Source organism: Zonotrichia albicollis, chromosome 14 (genome assembly GCF_047830755.1).
Source record: "Zonotrichia albicollis isolate bZonAlb1 chromosome 14, bZonAlb1.hap1, whole genome shotgun sequence".
Classification (NCBI taxonomy): Eukaryota; Metazoa; Chordata; class Aves; order Passeriformes; family Passerellidae; genus Zonotrichia; species Zonotrichia albicollis.
In genome coordinates, this window is record NC_133832.1 from 2,403,140 (window position 1) to 2,422,274 (window position 19,135).

Here is a 19,135-nt window from a genome sequence, read left to right on the forward strand (position 1 = left end):
TTTCTGGGATGGACCCCAGGCTGTTTTTGAGATGGATCCAGGGCTGTTTCTGGATGGATCCCAGGGCTGTTTCTGGATGGATCCAGGGCTGTTTCTGGATGGATCCCAGGCTGTTTGTGGATGGATCCTGGGCTGTTTGTGGGATGGATCCTGGGCTGTTTGTGGGATGGATCCCAGGCTGTTTGTGGATGGATCCCGGGCTGTTTGCTGGATGGATCCAGGGATGTTTGTGGGATGGATCCAGGCTGTTTGTTGGGTGGATCCAGGGCTGTTTGTGGGTTGGATCCCGGGCTGTTTGTTGGATGGACACACCAGGGCTGTTTGTGCAGCCCCAGCTCCTGACCCTGGGCACCCCCAGCTGCTCTGAAGCTGCTTTTGCAGCCCCAGAGCCAAAGGGATGCAGGAGATCTGCCCCAAAGGGAATTTCCTCTTTGCATGTGCTGAGTTGCAGCCACAGCCAGAGGCACTGCTGACATTCTGGGTGCTCCCACCCCTCAAGGCACCTTCCCAGGAATCCTTCAAGGCTTCCAGCCCCAGAGCACACCTGCAGCAAGGAATTCCAGGGGGGAATTCTGTGCCCTGTGCAGCAGTATTCCTGTTTATTTATATAATATTTCCTTTCAATTCCTTCCAGTCATTCCTGTACATTAATATCATCCTTCCTTTCACATCCTTTCAATCATCAATGCCTTTCAATTCCTCTGGATTCCTCCTCACTCTCCCCAAATGGCAGATTAATTAGGAATTGTGGATTTCCTGCCCCAGGTTTCTGCATTTCACAGCCCTTTTCTGCCTCCTGCCTGGAATAAAGGATTCAGGAGCTGTCAGTTTTCCTCCGGAGCCATTTCAGGGGTGGGGGGGCAGCCTGAGAATTCCAACAATGCCTCAGAAATCCCAGACCTCATTCCACGTTTCATGATCAGGCTGAATGCAATTAAAATTAGTGAGACTGAGAGATCAGCAGTGCTGGCTAAGCCACTTTTACATTATGAGCTCTTAACTGTTTTTTTTTTTTTTTTTTATTAAGTCAATTTTATCTCTCCTAACAAAGCCAATCCTTCCACTAGGATGGAAGGGAACAACAACCCCGCTCAAACTTTCTGCATGATGAGCTTTCATTTCACTCTGCTTGCCTCTAAATTTTGCTCTTCCCCTGCAGTCAATATTTATAACTTCCTCCAGTGAGGAGGAATTTGATGGTCTGGTGTTGATGGGAAACTTTGCTTTGAATAATTCTGGTTTTAGTGCCTCCCTGCTCAGTTGGGAAGAGGAAAAGACACATTTCTGGTTCTCTGCTCCAAGAGGAGGTGGGACCATTAAAGGTGAGGAACCTGCTCCAGTCTCTGCATGAGAAGAGCACCTTGACAGCAGCATCAGCATGGAAAAAACAACATTTCCTGGGCGTGCAACCCCAGGGCACAGGGAATATTTCTGTGTCTGCTGTGGGGTGCCCTGACCCCCAGGGCAGCACTGACTTTGACCCTCATTCATGGAGAAAGTGTCCCAGACTTCAAGATAGACTGGAACCCACAAAAGTGTGAAATAGATTATAGAGAGCAGTGCAGGTGCATCACTTGGTGTGAAGAAATTTAGGATTTGGGATTTTTAGTGTGTTGTGAATAGAAGCAAGATGGAGGGCACAGGGTTTCTTCTTCATGCTTTGTCTTCCTCCTTCATGGGTTTGGGTGGCATTTTGTAATTGGGCAGAAAAGTCCCCATTGCAGCTCTTTGGGATCAGTTATTGGGTTAAAAGGGGAAATAATCCAGGTGTCAGTTCTTAACTGGATAGTTTAGTCTTAAAAGACCTTGGAAGAAGAGATTGTTGGCCATTTTGTGCCTTCTAATGAAAAGCTGCTGAACTCATGGTTGTGAGGCTGTTTCACTGATAAGGAATAATAAACACCTGAATCTGAACATGAACTATAAGAAAGAATAAACACCTGAATCTGAACATGAACTACCTCCTCAAGTGCCTTCAATCCAGACCCAGAGAAACCACACCTGGGAATCCTCTCCTGGGGCCACCCACCTGTACCCAGGGACACTTCCACTGTCCCGGGTGCTCCAGCCTGGCCTTGGACACTTCCAGGGATCCAGGGCAGACACAGCTTCTCTGGGAATTCCATTCCAGGCCTCCCCACCCTCACAGCCCAGAATTCCATCCTCAAGTCCTACTGAAATCAAGGTTTTCCTGATTTTCTGGGAATTGTGAGTTTTTCTGAGGGCAGCAGGGCTGTGCCACATCAACCCTGTCCCTGTCCCTGGCCAACACTCCCAGAGAGCCACAATCTGCAGATTATTGATGCAATTCCTGACCTGTGGCAAGCCTTAAATAGAGGAGATTCAGGAAGTGGAGATCTGATAGTGTGAGGAATGTGAGTGGATTAGTCATAGAGGATTAAGAGCAAGCATTTGAAGAAAAGCTTAAATGTAGCATAAAAATATATTAGGATCTTTTCAGACATTCCTTATGGGCTTAGCTCATTGGCAAAGTGTTGGGGAGGGTGAAATGTAATAAAACCAGAGGAAAAACTCCCCTTGCACCAATGCAAACAGGGAGGAATTTGCATTCCCAGGTCTTTGCATATGTATTTGGGTGAATTTATATAAATATGCATTTAGACACACATTATGTATAGATTTTCACTTGACATCAGACACTTCAGCAAGCAGCAGGGTATAAATATAAAAAAGGAAAGTTTCATGAAGTGCAGGAGACAGAAAACTTCAGTTGGTGAGGAAGGAAGAACTTGGGGATGAGATATAAATAAGGAGTGACCAGGGCTGGGAGAGCCTTTGGCAGGTTCCCTCCTGCCTGGCAATGCAGAGATTGTCACAAATTAACCCCAAACATGTGGAGCAGCTGTGCACAGGGATGGATCCTTGGAATCCAGGCCAAAGGAAGCTGCACATCCAGCTCAGCCCCCAGGGCCCAATCCCAGGGAAATCTCCCTGTTTGAGAAGCCAGGTGTGTGCTGAGGAAGGCAGGAACCTTCCTTGAAATGGGAAATGTAAACTGTAAACCCTCTCCCTTTGAATTATGATTTTGAAATTTAGGGGCTCTCAGGCAAAGATGTGGGAGTAGGAATAATAGTTCTTCAGTAGGAAAAATCAAAATAAAAATCAGTAATAAAAAAAAAACCATTGACAGAGTCAGACCATGCCCTGCCCCCTGTGTGTCAGGGGGTGTCCCAGCCCCATCCATGGGGGCTCAGCCCTCCTGCAGTGCCAGCTGTGGCTCTGCTGCAGCAGGGATCCTGCACAAGGGGGGAGTTTTCCTCTGCAGCTCCAGGGCTGCTGCAGATGGGCCTGGGCTCCCTCTGGCCATGCAGGGCAGCAGAAAGCTGCTCCTCTGGCAGTGCAGGGGGCAAAGGCTGCTGTGCTGGGCCAGGCTCAGATTGGATCCAGGTAGGAATGCTTGGCTCCTCCCCTGGGCGGAGCATCTCCCCATGGGATGCTGGGATTGGATCAGCCTTGCAGGGACACTCAGTGGCCATGGACAGCAGAGATCTCCTGGAGGGAGGGTTGGCTGGGGGAGAGAGAAAGGAAAAACTGCCCAGGAACAGCAGAGAACTGCCCCAGCTCTGACAGATTTAAATAGAACTCACATCCCCATTTCCAGGGCACCCCCATGTCCCTGTGCCAGGCCCAGGCTGGAGCAAAGCTCCAGAGCTCCCTGCACTCTTTGTTTGCCCTCCAGAGAAGCAGCTGGGGCTGAATTCTCCCTCCAGCATTTGCCCTCCCTGAATTCTCCCCGGAGCCTCTGGAACCCTGGGAAGCAGAGCCTGGGTCAGCTTCCCCCTTTTCTGGGAGAGGAAAGCCAGGAGTGGGGAGTTCTGCTCCAGCCAGGGCTGCAGTGCCCACCGAGGGACTCAGCTTTGCCTTTGGTGCTCTCTGATGTGAGGATTGTTTTCCTGGTGTGACATCCTCATTTACATCCTCTCTAATCCAGAGGCTTCATTAAGAAGTTGCCAAGAATCAACATTTTGACTGTTCCAGCCTCTAAGTGCCAAGGCTGGATCATTTTCTGCAAGCTGAAAGGAGGAAGGAAAGTCCCTCTGTAGGCAGCTGCCACTTGTTCCATGGCTGCTCGAGCCATCTTTGGCTGCAGCATTCGCCCTCCCCTGGGTTTTCACCCTCCCAGGACACATCAGTGGCAATTCCCCTGGTTCCCAACTCCCTCCCTCGGGTGTCCTGCTCCAGGATGGATTTTCTGTGGGGCAGGATGGAGTTTCCTTTGGGCAGAAAGCTGCTGGCAGCAGAGGAAGGAGCCAGCCTACTCTGCACAGCTCATTTCTGTCTCAGAGTGTGGACATGAGGAAGGTGGAGAGGGTGGGATGTGACTTCGAGGCAGATGGAAATGCACCAGAACAGTTGCTTAGCACCTATAAAAGTCAGGCCCACTCCTTCACAAGATCCATGTGTATTTAGGGATCCACACTTGAATTCTGGCCTCCGAATAACCCAAACCCATGGCAGCTCTTTGGGAATGTGTGCTGATGGAATAAACAATGGTATTAAAAGTCACACAGGGCTCAGATTTGGTGTTACCCCTGCCTGGGGGCTTTGCTGGCCATTAATGAGTGAGAAAGAGCAGGAATGGGGCTGGAGGAGCCCAAAGATTCCTCAGCCCGTGGGACAGCAGGGATCAGCAGCAGCTCCAGCCTTTGTCTGAGCAGGAGATGCAAATTAAAGACAGAGAGATGCAGATTTGAGACAGAGGTGGATATTCCACCTGGGCTGTTGGATGTGGTGCTCGGGAATGGGTCCAGCATCCATTTCTCTGGGGCTGGATCCATGCAGCCAGAAACGGGCAAAGAAAAGGCCGAGAAACGCTTGAGAGGATGGATGTGCTCAGAAACGGGCAAAGAAACAGAGCCAGAAACGGGCAAAGAAAAGGCTGAGAAACGCTCGACAGGATGGATGTGCTCGAAAGCGCTCGGGAGCTGAACACATCCCTTTCACATTGCCATTTCCTACTTGATTAGGAAAGCTCACCTGATGAAAGGAGCGCGAAATTTCCGTGTTCAATGGGCAGGGAAGGGGGGAAAGCAGCCGAATTCCCGGCTGCTCCCTGCCTTTGTCTCGGCTCTGAGCGCCGGTGGCCGTGGCTGGCTCGGCTCTCTGGCGGTGACCTGATTCCGCACCGCACGCTCCTCCCCGCTCGGTGAGGCTCCCATGTGATCCATTCTTCCCCCTAAATAAAGTTGACAAATTCGGCTGGGCTCAGATGGTGCTGCCGAGGGGGTGTGCGGAGCTCCGGGCTCGCTGCGGCTGCGGCAGCGCCGGCTCGGGGACACCGGGGGGATCGGGGCTCCCGGGGATCCGGGGCTCCTTCCCTGGCTCGGTACCGGGCACACCGCGGGGCTCGGGGCTCCCTGCCCGGTTCCGGGGCTCCCTGCCCGGGCTGCAGCCGCACTCAGCCCCGCAGCCGGAGGACGCGGCCGGAGCAGGTGAGTGAGCGGCTGCGGTGGCTCCTTTGTGCCGGAGGGACGGACGGACAGAGGGACAGAGGGAAGGGGCCGAGGGGCGATGCCGAACCAGCCCCAGCGCCGTGCCGTGCCCGGAGGGATGCGGGGATTCCCGGGGAGCAGCGGCGATCGCGGGGCGCGGGCAGCGCCTGCGGCACAGCCCGGGGATGCTCCGCTGCATCCCGGCCCCGCAGCCCGCGGGGACACGGCTGGCACGGCACGGCTGGCACGGCACGGCATGGCACGGCTGGCACGGCACCGTGATCCCGTGTGCAAGGCTGGCACTGGGTTGGCACGGCACAGCACCGGGCACCGTGGGATGGGTGTGCCGGTGAATGGCACGGCACGGTACCGGGGCAGGCTGGCACGGCATGGCACGGCGCTGGGCAGCGCGGTACCTGCCTGGCACAGCACTGAGGTACCTGCGTGCAAGGCTGGCACGGCACGGTGGTACCTGGGCTGTGAAGCTGGCACGGCACGGCACCAGGACAGGCACGGGCCAGACTGGCACGGTCCCTGGCAGGCTCCAGGGCTGCCCTGCCCACCCGCTGCCCCCAGCCCTGCCCAGGCCGCTCGTGGTCCCCAACGGGCTCCTGCCCAGGTGTGCCCCTCCTGCTCCTGCTCCTGCCCAGGTGTGCCCCTCCGGGCTGGGTGTGCCTCTCCTGCACCTCCTGTCCCAGGTGTGCCAGGTGTGCCCCTCCGGGCTGGGTGCCCCTTCTGATCCTGCCCAGGTGTGCCAGGTGTGCCCCTCCTGCCCCTCCTGCTCGGGGTGTGCCCCTCCGGGCTGGGTGCCCGTCCTGCCCGAGCTCCCCTGGCTGTGCCGGGCACCCCTGGGCACCCCTGCCCTGCTCTCCATCCCTGAGCCCCCGAGCTGTGCCCTGGGGTGCCCGTGCCCTCCCAGCCTGGCAGTGCTGCCATCCCCACCCCTCCGAGCCCACACCGGGGCTTCTCCCGGCTGGAATGGGGCTGGCAGCCCCGAGCAGGGGCAGTGCTGGCAGCACGGGATGCTCCCGGCTCCGTTCCCTGCTCACCAGCTCAGCTCCCCGGCTGCAGCTGGGCACACAGCTGGGCACACAGCTGGGCACAGCTGGGAAGCAGCTCCTGCTCACCTGCAGCTCCCAAATCCCACAGAAACTGTGCCCGGTCTGTGCTGTGGGAAAAGAAATGTGATTTCATTGCAGAAATGTACAGACAAAGTAGCTGCCTCTAAACTGACACTCATCACTCCCCCTCCCAGCCCCTGCTCCCTCCCACACCCTTTAACTTCTTCTTTCCCTGCACAATTTAAAGGTGAAATTCCCTGAGCAGTGAATTTATTGCAGTCCCAGACTGGGCCTGTTCATCAAGAGCAGCAGAGTTTCCCTTTGAAAGGAGATGGACGAAAACTGGAACGTTCAAACAATCTCTGGCTCCTTTGCAATATTTTTTAAAAGAAATCTATTCCTGCAGGAGTTTCAGTCAGATTTGAGATCCAAGAGAAAGGCTGCAGTGTCCCAGCTGTAATAGATTTCCTTGTTCCTGGTAGGGCAGGAGAAAATGGGAAAGGAGAGATTAAATAGGGAGGGGGATGCAAACCCAGATCTGATTTGTTCATCCCTTCACAATTAGGCCAGAATGAAATCCCTCCTTCACCTGCACAAAATGAGAATTCTCACAAAATGAGAATTGAACAAAAAGGCCATTGGTTGGCCCTGGTTGTATTTTATGGGGATTCTTAGATTTGGGGTTTTCATTTGAGTTCAGCTCTAACAGTTTCCATTTTCCTTCTGACTCAACCATTAATCATCCACCTCTACCTGCACTTCTTGTCCTGGCTCCAAAATCCTGGAACTTTGGGGCAACCTGAGCTTAAAAACAGCAAATGAGGGAAAAAAAAAAAATCACTGAGCAATTTAAGCTCAGTGCAGGTTTGGGGACTGCTCACCCAGGGTTTGTGTTTGCACAGAACAACTCCTAAATTATGGACCAAGGGGAAATTCCCAGGCTGCCTCTGCCATCAGAGGATGGAGCTGCCCCTGGTTTGGGAGGGGAACAGCAGCATAAAAAATGAGTCTGAATCAAATCAGCAGTGAGTGAACCACAAAATGCCATCTCAAAGGGACAAAGAATCCCCATTTTGCAGGGTGTGCTCTTGGGCTGAGCAGGAAAATCCACCCTCCAAAAGCAGGAACAGTGGTGCTGCTTGGAGAAACACAAATACAGAGCTTTGGGAAGCCTCTTTGGAAGGGAACACCTGGATACAGCACTGTTCTCCAAGCTTAAAAGAGGAAAAAACAGACCCTTTCCTAGAGAAAATTATTATTATTATTATTATTATTATTATTATTATTATTATTATTATTATTATTATTATTATTATTATTAATCCCAGTGTCTCCTCCTCACATGTTTGTGCCAGCTCAGTCCTCACACCTCTGGGAGCATTTCATGAAGATTCAAAGCCACTCTAAAAATGGCATCTGGGCGTTCCAGTGCTCAGGATAATAAACTTTCCTCACATTTCCTGGACGAGAAGGTTCAAATACCTGTCCAGGTGCCTCCCAGAGGCTGCTTTAGGGAGGGAATCCATCAAATGTTCAGCCTGCCCTGGCTGGGGTGCAGTTTGCTCCTGGAACAGGAACCACTCCAGAGGGATTTGGACTTTGCACAGAGCAAAGCTGAGATTTGCCAAGGCAGGCAGTGAGAAGGAGGCTGTGATCGCACCCTCAAAGCTGCTGCTGTTTATCAGATCACACTTAGGCTAAATTAACACATTAAACTATCAGAGATCACCAGTAAAATCAGTGGGATGGAGATCAGCTTGAGAGAGAGCCTGAAGCCAGGCACACCTGTGGCTTTAATTAATCTCCACTTCAGGGATTACTGGACTAAAATAAAAACCAGAATTATCCTCATGTGGGTCCTCTGTGAAACAAACGCCAAGAAAGCAGCACCTTACATTTATGGCACTGCTGAGCACAGCCATAAATTACATTTATGGCCCTGCTGAGCACAGCCCCTGCCCACAGCAGCTCCCAAAAGTGGATCCCAGAAATCTCCAGGGGTGGTTTTGCTCAGGAGCCTCCAAGCAGAGGGAAGATGGGATCAGGTTCTGCTCTGAAATTCCCTGGCTGTGTTGTGCACAGAGTTCTCCCAGCCCAGGGAGAATGAGGATCCCAGCAGACATTGATCCTTTTGCAGGAACACAACCCTCCCCTGGCTCGTGGATCTCTCTGGAATGAGAGATCCCAAACCTCCCAGCCTTTTCCTCTTCTTCAGGAATAACAAAGGCAGAGCACCTGAACAGCAACGGAGAGCAGAGATTTCTGTTCACTGGGGCAAAAGCAGGGCTGGAGTTTATTAATTAACTTAATTAAAAGGTTAATTGGCCTGCTCCAGCCCTTCTCTAAGGTGCCAGCTCTGGCACTGGGGGCAATCCTAAGGGAATTGTGCAAATGTTGTTCCTGGGGGTGACCACGTGGAAAAACCCAATCCAGATCTTGGCTCCTCTTTGGAAATTAACTGTACAGAAGAAAGAGGCACAAAGAGGTTTAGTGTGAGGAAATCTGTGGTGTTGAGCACCCACAAACCCGGTGGCCCTACAGGTGCAGTGCCTGGGAGCAGCACACACCCCAAAGGACACAGAACCCCCCAGGAATTCAACTCAGCAGCACTTCGGACACTTGAAACCTGCAGATTTCCAAAAGAATGTAAGCATCCAAAATTAAATACATATATATTTATGGGCCTATTTTAAACACTCTCAAAGCCTGGCCTTCTGTTCCTATGAGTTTATAGAAGATGCAGCAAGGCTGAAACATCTCCCTGTGTTTTTCCAAGCGTTTTCTGCCTTCTCCCATCCCTTCCTCCTCCTTGTTCCCCTCCCACTGCTCCCACTCCCTTTTATCTGAGCACAAGTGCTGGAGTTGATGTCTCCAGCTCCGGGGGAGGAGGAGAAAGGGCCTTTTCCAGCCCAGGTTGAAGCATGAGGGACACCTTTCATCCCAATGTTTTCACATCAAAAAGATGCAAATGCAGAGAGAGGAGCTGCATTCTTCCCTAATGCAATTAAAATGGAAGAGGCAATCTGAAAGGCTGAGGGGAGATTTACAAGGAAGCTGAAGGCAAAAGGGAAGAAAGCAAGCCTGAAACTATGTTCAAAAATCAATATATATTTAGGGTTACATAAATGAAGGGAGTAATTCAGCAGTGGGAAGAGCACGGTGAGGGGAGGATGAGATGAGACACAAGGACAGAACTCAAGGCTCTCCTGCTGTCAAAGAGATTTTTTCTGTCAGCTCCCAAGGAGGGTTTGTGGTTTCAGGGCACTCACCTTTCCTTTGGAAGCTTCTTTTGTGCTCCTTTAGAGCAGGGCTGTTCCTTTTCCCCAGGTTTGATGTCCTGATCAGGAAGTGTGAGTTATCCAGGGTCAGGGATGTGCCATCAGCTGCAGCTGCTCACTGGGATTGCTGCCCTTCTTCCCTCCAATAAACCTGAAATTCCCAGGGTCAGGGATGTGCCATCAGCTTTTCCCTTTGGAGCTCCAGCTGCTCATTGATTCCTGCCCTTCATCCCTCCAATAAACCTGAAATTCCCAGACTTTCACTGAACTCAGCCACGCTGACTGAAATCAAAACCAGACTTCTCCAAATACATAAAAGCCCCAAACCATGTCCAGTAAAACTTAAGTCTGCTCTTCCACACATTATTTGGATTTTTAAATTTATTTATTTTGGGGAACACAGTGCAAATTGTCATTTCTGCCTTGACTGCAACACTGATAACATCATTATTGCCGTGTCTGGCAAACAGAGGCAAGGTTTGCCCTAATGAAAGGCAGGACTCCCAGGGAAACCAAAAAGCTGTTGATGAACATTCTTATCTCTTTGCAGTAATTCAGTATTTGACAGATGCCAATAACCTGAATTCATCTTGAGACACTGCCTTTTTTTACTGCCATTTCCTTTGTTCCTCTCACACAAATCTCTTCCAAACCTCTCTTACTTTCCACCCTCAAAAACTTTAAAAAAACCTCAAAAATCTATTTCTCTCTGAGGTTCTCAAAGGTCAGACTTGGAGAACAAAGGGAAGACAGTGCCTGTCCTAAGGATATTGCAAATCAAGGAGCAGATTTTGTCTTCCCCATCTTGTACTGAGTTGTACTTTACTTTATAGCTTGCTAAAAAAGACAAGGGAACACGAGCCAGGGCAGGAAGGTCCATCCCAAAGCAAGGACGTGCAAGCAAGAGCCTGAGCTTGTGTAAGTCCCAGAGTAAAACAGGATTAGTTCATTAAAAGCTTTAAAAATGAATTCAACTTCCAGATATTCTAATGTGCTTGCACAATAAGTTTATTCTAACATATTTCCAGATTTAAAAAAAAAACACATTATTTTTGTCAATACTTGAATCTTTGTAATATATTTTAATGGGAATTAAATGTGCCCAGCCCGGAGCTCTTGATTGCAATGTTTGCAGTGCTCAGGCCAAAGCCACTGAAGGCTTATGACTCACACAAAGCCAAGCAAACAATCTCAGCTTTATTTATTCTCTGCTGCTGGAATTCAGCTGAAGCCTGGGAGAGGAGGAGGTTTGGGGGATTTAAATGGGAAGCGCCTCCTGAGGATGTGCTGCCCCTTGTATTTGTGGGGTCCCAGATGGAGGAAGGAATGATGGATCTGACTCCGTGTTCTCAGAGGCTCATTTATTATTTTATTATACTATATTATATTAAAGAATACTATACTAAACTAAAGAAAGGATACAGACAGAAGGCTGTGGCCAGAAAATAATAATGAAAACTTGTGACTCCTCCCAGAGCCCTGACACAGCTTGGCCCTGATTGGCCAAAGAGTGAAAACAATTCACATGAAATTAATGAAACAATTACTAGTTGGATAAGCAATCTCCAAACACATTCCACATGAGCACAACACAGGAGAAGCAAATGAGACAAGAATTGTTTTCCTTTTTCTCTGAGGCTTTTCAGCTTCCCGGGAGAGAAATCCTGGGTCAAGGGGTTTTTCAGAAAATGTGACTGCCCATGGTGCCAGCGAGATTCCAGAGGGAGGGATGGCAGCTGATCATGCCAAGGGCTGAACCCCTGAACCCCACAGTGTTCCTGTGCTCTGGAGAGGAGCCCAGCCCCTCTGCTGCCCTGCCAGGCTGCTCCGTGCCAGGGGCAGCTCCCCCAGCCCTGTGCCCACAGGAGCAGCCTCTCCCTGGGCCCTGCTCCTGCCTGTGCCCACTCCAGCCATGCGTGGCACTTTTGGGGTGTCTCAGCCTTTCCTCTCCAGCCTGGGTCCCCAGTCCTTCCCTGAGCAGCAGCAAGGAGCATTCCTGGCCCTCAGGCAGCAGAGGTGGTACTGCTGTGACCCACAGGAGCAGAGGTGGCATTGCTGTGTCACCCATGGGAGCAGAGTGGCACTGCTGTGACCCACAGGAGCAGAGGTGGCATTGCTGTGTCACCCATGGGAGCAGGGTGGCATTGCTGTGACACCCATGGGGGCAGAGGTGGCATTGCTGTGTCACCCACGGGGGCAGAGGTGGCACTGCTGTGACCCACAGGAGCAGAGGTGGCATTGCTGTGTCACCCATGGGAGCAGGGTGACACTGCTGTGACCCACAGGAGCAGGGTGGCACTGCTGTGTCACCCATGGGAGCAGGGTGGCACTGCTGTGACCCACAGGAGCAGAGGTGGCACTGCTGTGTCACCCATGGGAGCAGGGTGGCACTGCTGTGACCCACAGGAGCAGAGGTGGCACTGCTGTGTCACCCATGGGAGCAGGGTGGCACTCACTGCTGTGTCACCCATGGGAGCTGAGGTGGCATTGCTGTGTCACCCATGGGGGCAGAGGTGGCATTGCTGTGTCACCCATGGGAGCAGGGTGGCACTGCTGTGTCACCCATGGGGGCAGAGGTGGCACTGCTGTGACCCACAGGAGCAGAGGTGGCATTGCTGTGACACCCATGGGAGCAGAGGTGGCACTGCTGTGTCACCCATGGGAGCAGGGTGGCACTGCTGTGAGCCCCAGGTTTGGTCACTGTCACTCTGAGGTGACAGCACAGCTCCAGCAGAGCCCTCAGGGGCTGCTCCCAAGGGATTTGCCCAGAATTGCCCTTTCCTGCCCCAAATGCAGCCGAGCCCAAGCAGAGCTGTGCAGATTTGGGATTTAAAAGCTTTCCTGGTTTGGTTTGGATGTCACCTCCTGCCCTGGTGGGGCAGTGACAAACTCACCCTGCCCCTCTGGAGCAGCACAGAGGCAGCTCCATGGTGACTTTGTGTTCTGTTCTCTCCTCCCCAGGAACCCGAGAGCTGTGGGCACAGATGAGATGAGACCCAGGCCAAGGCAAGTGTGACAAAATCAGATTTCCCCGGTGCTGAGCCATTCCCCAGTCTGGATTTCCCTGGCCAGGTGGGAACTTTGCTGCTCCATAAATCAGAGGGCATTTCTCAGCTCCTCAAGTGCTTTTATTGCAGTTCCTTTCTTCAGGCTGCCTGAGAGAGATGTTGAACACATAAGGAGCACTGCAGGGTTCTGTTGTCACCCTCCTGATGCATGGCTTGCCAGCAGAGCCCCTGGTACACATTCATCAATGGGTCCCTCCTGTGAAATGAGCTTTCCTTCAGCTCTCCCTCAGCAAAATCTGAGTTCTGAACTCCCTTGAAAATCCCCATTTCTCACTCGGTGAGCATATTGTTCCAAACTGGCAGGAACTGTTATTTACATCTTTTAGCACCAACAGAATGCTGAGCTATATAAACAGTGCTTATTACTAATCAGAATGTGCTGTTAATTAGGAAAAGAGACCCTCAGTTCTCTGTGAGCCTGAGTGGGATGAACTTTATTTCTATAAAGAGGATGAACTGCATCCTCTCAAACACAGCATCTCCAAACAATGATGCTCCAAGATCTCTGAAACCTAATTTTGGCCTCCAAGCATTTGGGAGGAGGGTGGAGGGGGTTTGGAGCAAGCTGTTGTTTGAAATAAATAGCCCTGAACGTGCTCACAGCTCCTCAGAGGAAAATATCCCGAGGCAAATCCCCCTGCCCCGATTGGAAACAGGAATCCAGAGCAGAGCAGCCTTGTTCCTCAGGTTTAACTCCAAAATGGGATTTGGATCAGGGAGGGAATGGGGAGGGCAGAGCAGCTTTGGGCCTCAGAACTGCTCAGATGAGTGAATTTTTTAGGATTTGTCACGCACAGCTCATATCAAAGGCAAATGACTTACAAGTCTCTGAAATTCCAGCAGAACTGTGGAAGGGAGGGGGGGTTAAATTCAGTTTACAGCTCAGTGCCTGTAGGGGAGCTCACCTCTCCACTAATCCGGGTGGTTTTTCACCCAGGACCTTCCTCCTGATCCCAGATTTGCCATCAGTGAGGAAACCTCCTCAGTCCCACTGTAACTAAAACTCCAGAGGATTTAACCCCAAACTGCAGCCCAGTGCAAGAGCAGATACACAGAAGAGGGGAAATGAAACCCCTTCATTAATGTCAGAACTCCCATTTGATGCTGATTTTGTTACTGTGGGTAATGTACAAAACAGGCCTTTGATTTCCCTCTCTTCTGGGAACATTTTGGGAAAGAAAAAAAATCTTCCACTGAAACAATTCCTCCGATAGAAAGTTACACTTGTTGCAGCACTTGGTTTGCTTTCAGCCCCAGGACAAGCTCTGCCTCAGTGGAAAACTGATCGGATTTTCTCCAATTATCTCTTGCAGAAAACAAGGAATCCCAAACTGGCAGCTGGCTGAGCTGATGAAGAAAGCAGCACGTTCTTGACCCAAATCAGGGAGAAAGCTGGGATATAAAGTTGGGATAGAGCTCACCCACCTGGGATAAAGCTGAGATAAAACTGACCCACCTGGGATAAAGCTGAGATAAAACTGACCCACCTGGGATAAAGCTGAGAGAAAACTGACCCAGCTGGGATAAAGCTGAGAGAAAACTGACCCACCTGGGATAAAGCTGAGATAAAGCTGACCCACCTGGGATAGAGCTGGGATAAAGCTGACCCACCTGGGATAAAGCTGAGATAGAGCTGACCCACCTGGGATAAAGCTGGGATAGAACTGACCCACCTGGGATAAAGCTGACCCACCTGGGATAAAGCTGACCTGTGCTGGAGGCTGCAGCTCCTGCTCTCCACAGCTGAGTGTCCCCCATGCCTGCAGCACCCAAAGGTGGCTCCTAGATGTGACAGGGCACTCCTAAATCTGCTTCTCCAGGATCCTGAGAACACTCCCGAGTCCCAATGAGGCCCAAGCTGAGGGAGGCTCCCGGAGCCGCCCTTGTGGCCCCAGCAGAGTACGAGAACTTGGCTGCTGTGAACTCCACCGGGGACACGGAGAGTGAGCAGCTGCAGGGCTCCCTCTCGTCCACCATCGCCCTCATCGTGGTGCTGGTCATCCTCTTCTCCCTGCTCATGACGTCCCTCGTCACCTACTGCTTCCACAAGTGGAAACTCCGAGGGAGAAGACTGCAGAAAGCACAAGAGGAGTATCAGAGAGACCAAGAAAAGAGCGTTTGCCAAAGCACACCTGAACTTGTTTCATAAAAAGAGGAAACCAGGATCCACCAGGAAGGACTCTTGAATTACCTGAAAATGAAAATCATGAGAGAACTGCAAATTTGGGATTTCCAAGCAAATACATCCTTGTTTTATCTCATTTCTAAGAGTTGTTAGCAGTTTGGAGATTTCCTACAGCTTTATTATACATATATATATATATATATATTTATACATTTAGTCTCATTTGTGCAAAGTAAAACCAATGCAATGATGTATTTTTAATCTCTTCTGTCATTTTAATCCTCGCTGGGCAAACTGGCAGTGCCTGTGAGGGTGGGCAGGCCCTGGATCCCTGGCAGTGCCCAAGGCCAGGCTGGAGCACCGTGGGATGACAGTGGGAGGTGTCCCTGCCATGGCAGGGCTGGAATGGGCTCAGTTTTTAGCTCCATTCCACAATTTTCTGTAAATTTTTTTTCACAATTTCCAGTATTTCAAATATTTCAATGTGTTGCTCTCAGCCTTTCAGAGCCCCTGGAAGGTGCAGAGGCAGATTTGGGGTGCCCAGGGGGGCTGAGCTGTGCTGGTCCCGCAGGTTGGGGGTGTTGGGGTGAGAGGCTCCCAGCTGGGGCTGCCATCCCGGGCCACATTTCAGTGACATTTCAGAGCTCCCCTCACACCAGGGCTGTGCTGAGAGCTGCTCATGGCATTCCCACCAGTGGATGAAGGACACCCAGTATGAATGGAACTGAAATTCCGAAGGGATAAAACAGCCTAACCCCCTTTTTTTAATTAACCACCTTTTTAAACCACCCATACCACGGAGTGTTTCTATTTCCATAGCCTGTCCTGTGATGTCACAGAGAAATGACAGATTTCTTGTGAGTAGCACATCTAAGTAATCTTTTCTAACCAAGTGATGGATGTAATATTAATAAATGTCATTGTTTTATAAAGTAGGAACCATGTGAAGTTGCCACCAGCCCCATGCTCAAGTCTCCAGCTTGCTTGCAATTACCAGTTCTGCTGTATGTATTTTTAAACAAGCTATAATACTGTGATGATGCTGTAAACTTACCTCTGTAGGAAAAAATGTTCTATTTCAAAATGTCAGGATGAAGGATGTAAATGTTCTGAAAGTGCTACCAACAACAACAACAACAAAAAAAAGAATTTTCACAGAATATTCTAAGGGATTCTGTTACATGCTACAAATCTATTTTACAAGGGTATTTATGGATCATACAGCCTAGTCTGTGAGAACAGGACTATTTTATTACAGAGTAAATAAATGAATAAATAAGCAGTGAATATCCATGCCCAGAAGCTGGAAAATGTTTGGGTTTTTTTTTTAATTACACTGATCAATTCTTTAGGTAATCTGGAAAATGGAGGACCCTGACAGAAGGAATCCACTCCCCCTCATCTCCCATCCACATCCTGGTGCTGTCAGTGCTGCCAAAGAGCTTCAAAATCAGTTGTGGAGGAAAAAAAGGGGACAAAAAGTTGCATGAAACCAATGCAAATGTGGTGTTGATAGGATTAATATCAGTGGGTAGGATTAATATCAGTGGGTAGCATTAATATCAGTGGGTAGGATTAATATCTGAGGATAGGATTAATATCAGTGGGTAGGATTAATATCTGAGGATAGGATTAATATCTGAGGATAGGATTAATATCAGTGGGTAGGATTAATATCTGAGGATAGGATTAATATCAGTGGGTAGGATTAATATCAGTGGGTAGGATTAATATCTGAGGATAGGATTAATATCAGTGGGTAGCATTAATATCAGTGGGTAGGATTAATATCTGTTTTGCCATCATTTGAAGGCAGAGCAGGCAGGAAAGCAGCCCTGGGGCAGGCAGGGCTGATGTGCCCACACCCAGTGCCTCCCTCAGGGGCACAATCAAAAGTCACTCTCTGAAAATCACATCCAGTGGTGATAAAATCACAGCTTGAGGAATGCAGGGAGATTGGAAAGTGCTTGAAGAATGCAGAGCTGGGAGCACTGCAGCCCTGGCTGGAGGAGATGTGGATGCTTTGAAGGGCTCTCAGCTCAGGGTTCACTGAGAGCTGGGTGCCCTTGTCCTTGGTGCCAGCAGATGAAAACTTCTGTCAAGTTCCCAACAGGAATAAATGAGTTCAGCTCCTTTTCTTGGAACCTCATCAAATTTGCTGTGGTAAAAAAAAAAGGATTAAAAAACCACCCAAGTCTCACCACACCCCAACCCTGTGAGGGTAATTTCTGAGGAGGCACTGAGGGACCCCAGGGGAGCCTGGAGCATTGCAGATATTCCTGGAACTTCAGAGAAATGGAATTTTTTCTGGAAAAGGATTAATGGGAAGAGGCCACAAAGGTGCTGTGAGGGCTGAGCCACTCTGCCCTGAGGAAAAGCTGAGCTTTGGGAGTGTTCAGCTGGAGAAGGGAAGGCTCCAGGAACGTTCCTGTACCTGAAGGGGGTGACAGGAAAGGTGGGGCACAGCTCTGAGCAGGACAGGGAGGGTGGGTTCACCTGCAGGAGGGCTGCTTTAGACCAGACACAAGAAGGTTTTTACACTGAGGGTGGGCAGGCCCTGTAATAAAATTCCCAGAGAAGCTGTGGCTGCCCCTGGATCCCTGAAAGTGTCCAAAGCCAGGTTAGACCACCCTGGGATAGTGGGAGGTGTAAGGTGGCCTTTGGAAGGTCTCTTCCAACTCAAACTCTTTTCTCATCCTACACTGGACCAGTGGGACCACAAAGGATTTCCTCTACTGAGGAAATTCAACTTTAAATATCCCAGAATTGTGGGATGGTTTGGGTTGGAAGGGACCTTAGAGCTCCTTCAGTGCCACCCCTGCCATGGACAGGGCCACCTTCCACCAGAACAGGTAATTTGGGAATGTTCAGCTTTGCTGCCAGCTCAGATCCAGGCAGTGAATGCCACTAAAACCTCATTCCCACTCAGAGCTGCTGGGACTGAGCTGGGAGTTTTCCTACAGATACAAATTCCCAGAGCAGGAGAGACGGCTGGAAAGGGGACAAGGAATGGGGGAGCCTGGAGTGCAGGGTGGTTTTTATAAAGCTACAGCAAATGAAAGGGGAAGTTACAGTGCTCCAGTCCATGGGAAACTCATTTTAATGATAATGTGAGGAATCCAAGTTTCTCCAAAGGGTCAGTTATAAAATCCAACACCCCAGAAGTGGATATCAGCATCCACAGAGCAGGAAACAACTGAGATGGGAGAAACCTTCTGTGTGAGCACAGAGCAATGAACCCCACTATCAGCAATCATCCAGAAGATGAAATCATCCAGCTCGGGGTGCCATGAAAGGCACAAAGGCAAAGCTGCAGAGCACTTTGAAGAAGCAGATTGATTTGTTTCACAGGCACAGCTGCTTCTCCCAAGGAATCCCTCTTGAGCCACCCTGCTCCTTTTATGCCCCAGCAAGCACAAACCAGGCAGCAGATGAGCCAATATTCCTTGACCAGAGTTTTGAGGTTTCTTTGGATCAAAAGAAATATCTTCTGCTGGAGGGAGGAGCTCCTGGAAGGGGAAAAAGGAAAATACATCACCCATCCTCTTTCCCACATGGCAGAGTTTTGGATCTCCAGCCTCAAAAAACGCGGGATTAGAAAATAAATTATTGAGGAGATCAGATCATTCATTCCATTGCATAAAGAAAACACTCAGATCTCAGAGTCACTGCTGATAAAAGAATGAAACAACTGTAGTGAGCAGCAGGAAAATGCATCCAACAGCCATCAGCAAAATCTGCTTTGATTTTGCTGAGGAGTTACCTGAGTTCTGTTTGTACCATTTATGCAAACAAACAGGAGCTGTGCAGGCACTGTGTGTGACTCCACAGGCAAACACTGTCAGCCACATAACCCAAATAACTCACAGTTCAGCATTTACAGAAAGGCTGACAGCAGCAGCTGCAAAGGAATTCCAGTAGCTCCAGAAAGGTTCTGTGCTCTGAAAACAGAAATATCAACATGTGCATGGAAGTCACTCTTTGTGGGTCTGCAAGGGCTCAAATCTGTGCTCCAAAATGCCAATTTCCAAGGATTCAGTTCCTGATCACCTCCTGTACACCTGACAGCCCTTCCAAGGCCCCACCTGAAATTCTGGTGCCTCTCCCATCCAGTGTGTGCAGAGACTCCCAGAGGCTCAGGGAACCAGGG

At 50.1% G+C, this 19,135-nt stretch overlaps 2 long non-coding RNA genes across 2 annotated transcripts; one reads left to right on the top strand and one right to left on the bottom strand.

Annotated features, from left to right (window-relative positions):
• Nucleotides 1–1,753: 1,753 nt before the first annotated feature.
• On the bottom strand, nucleotides 1,754–6,653 carry LOC141730856 (uncharacterized). The gene is made up of 3 exons (XR_012582641.1): nucleotides 6,581–6,653; nucleotides 4,999–5,197; nucleotides 1,754–3,529 (listed from the first exon to the last, which is right to left on the bottom strand). It is a non-coding gene; the product is annotated as an uncharacterized LOC141730856 (long non-coding RNA).
• LOC113460587 (uncharacterized) lies at nucleotides 4,744–14,434 on the top strand. The gene is made up of 3 exons (XR_012582640.1): nucleotides 4,744–5,453; nucleotides 12,754–12,798; nucleotides 14,174–14,434. It is a non-coding gene; the product is annotated as an uncharacterized LOC113460587 (long non-coding RNA).
• The last annotated feature ends 4,701 nt before the right edge of the window (nucleotides 14,435–19,135 follow it).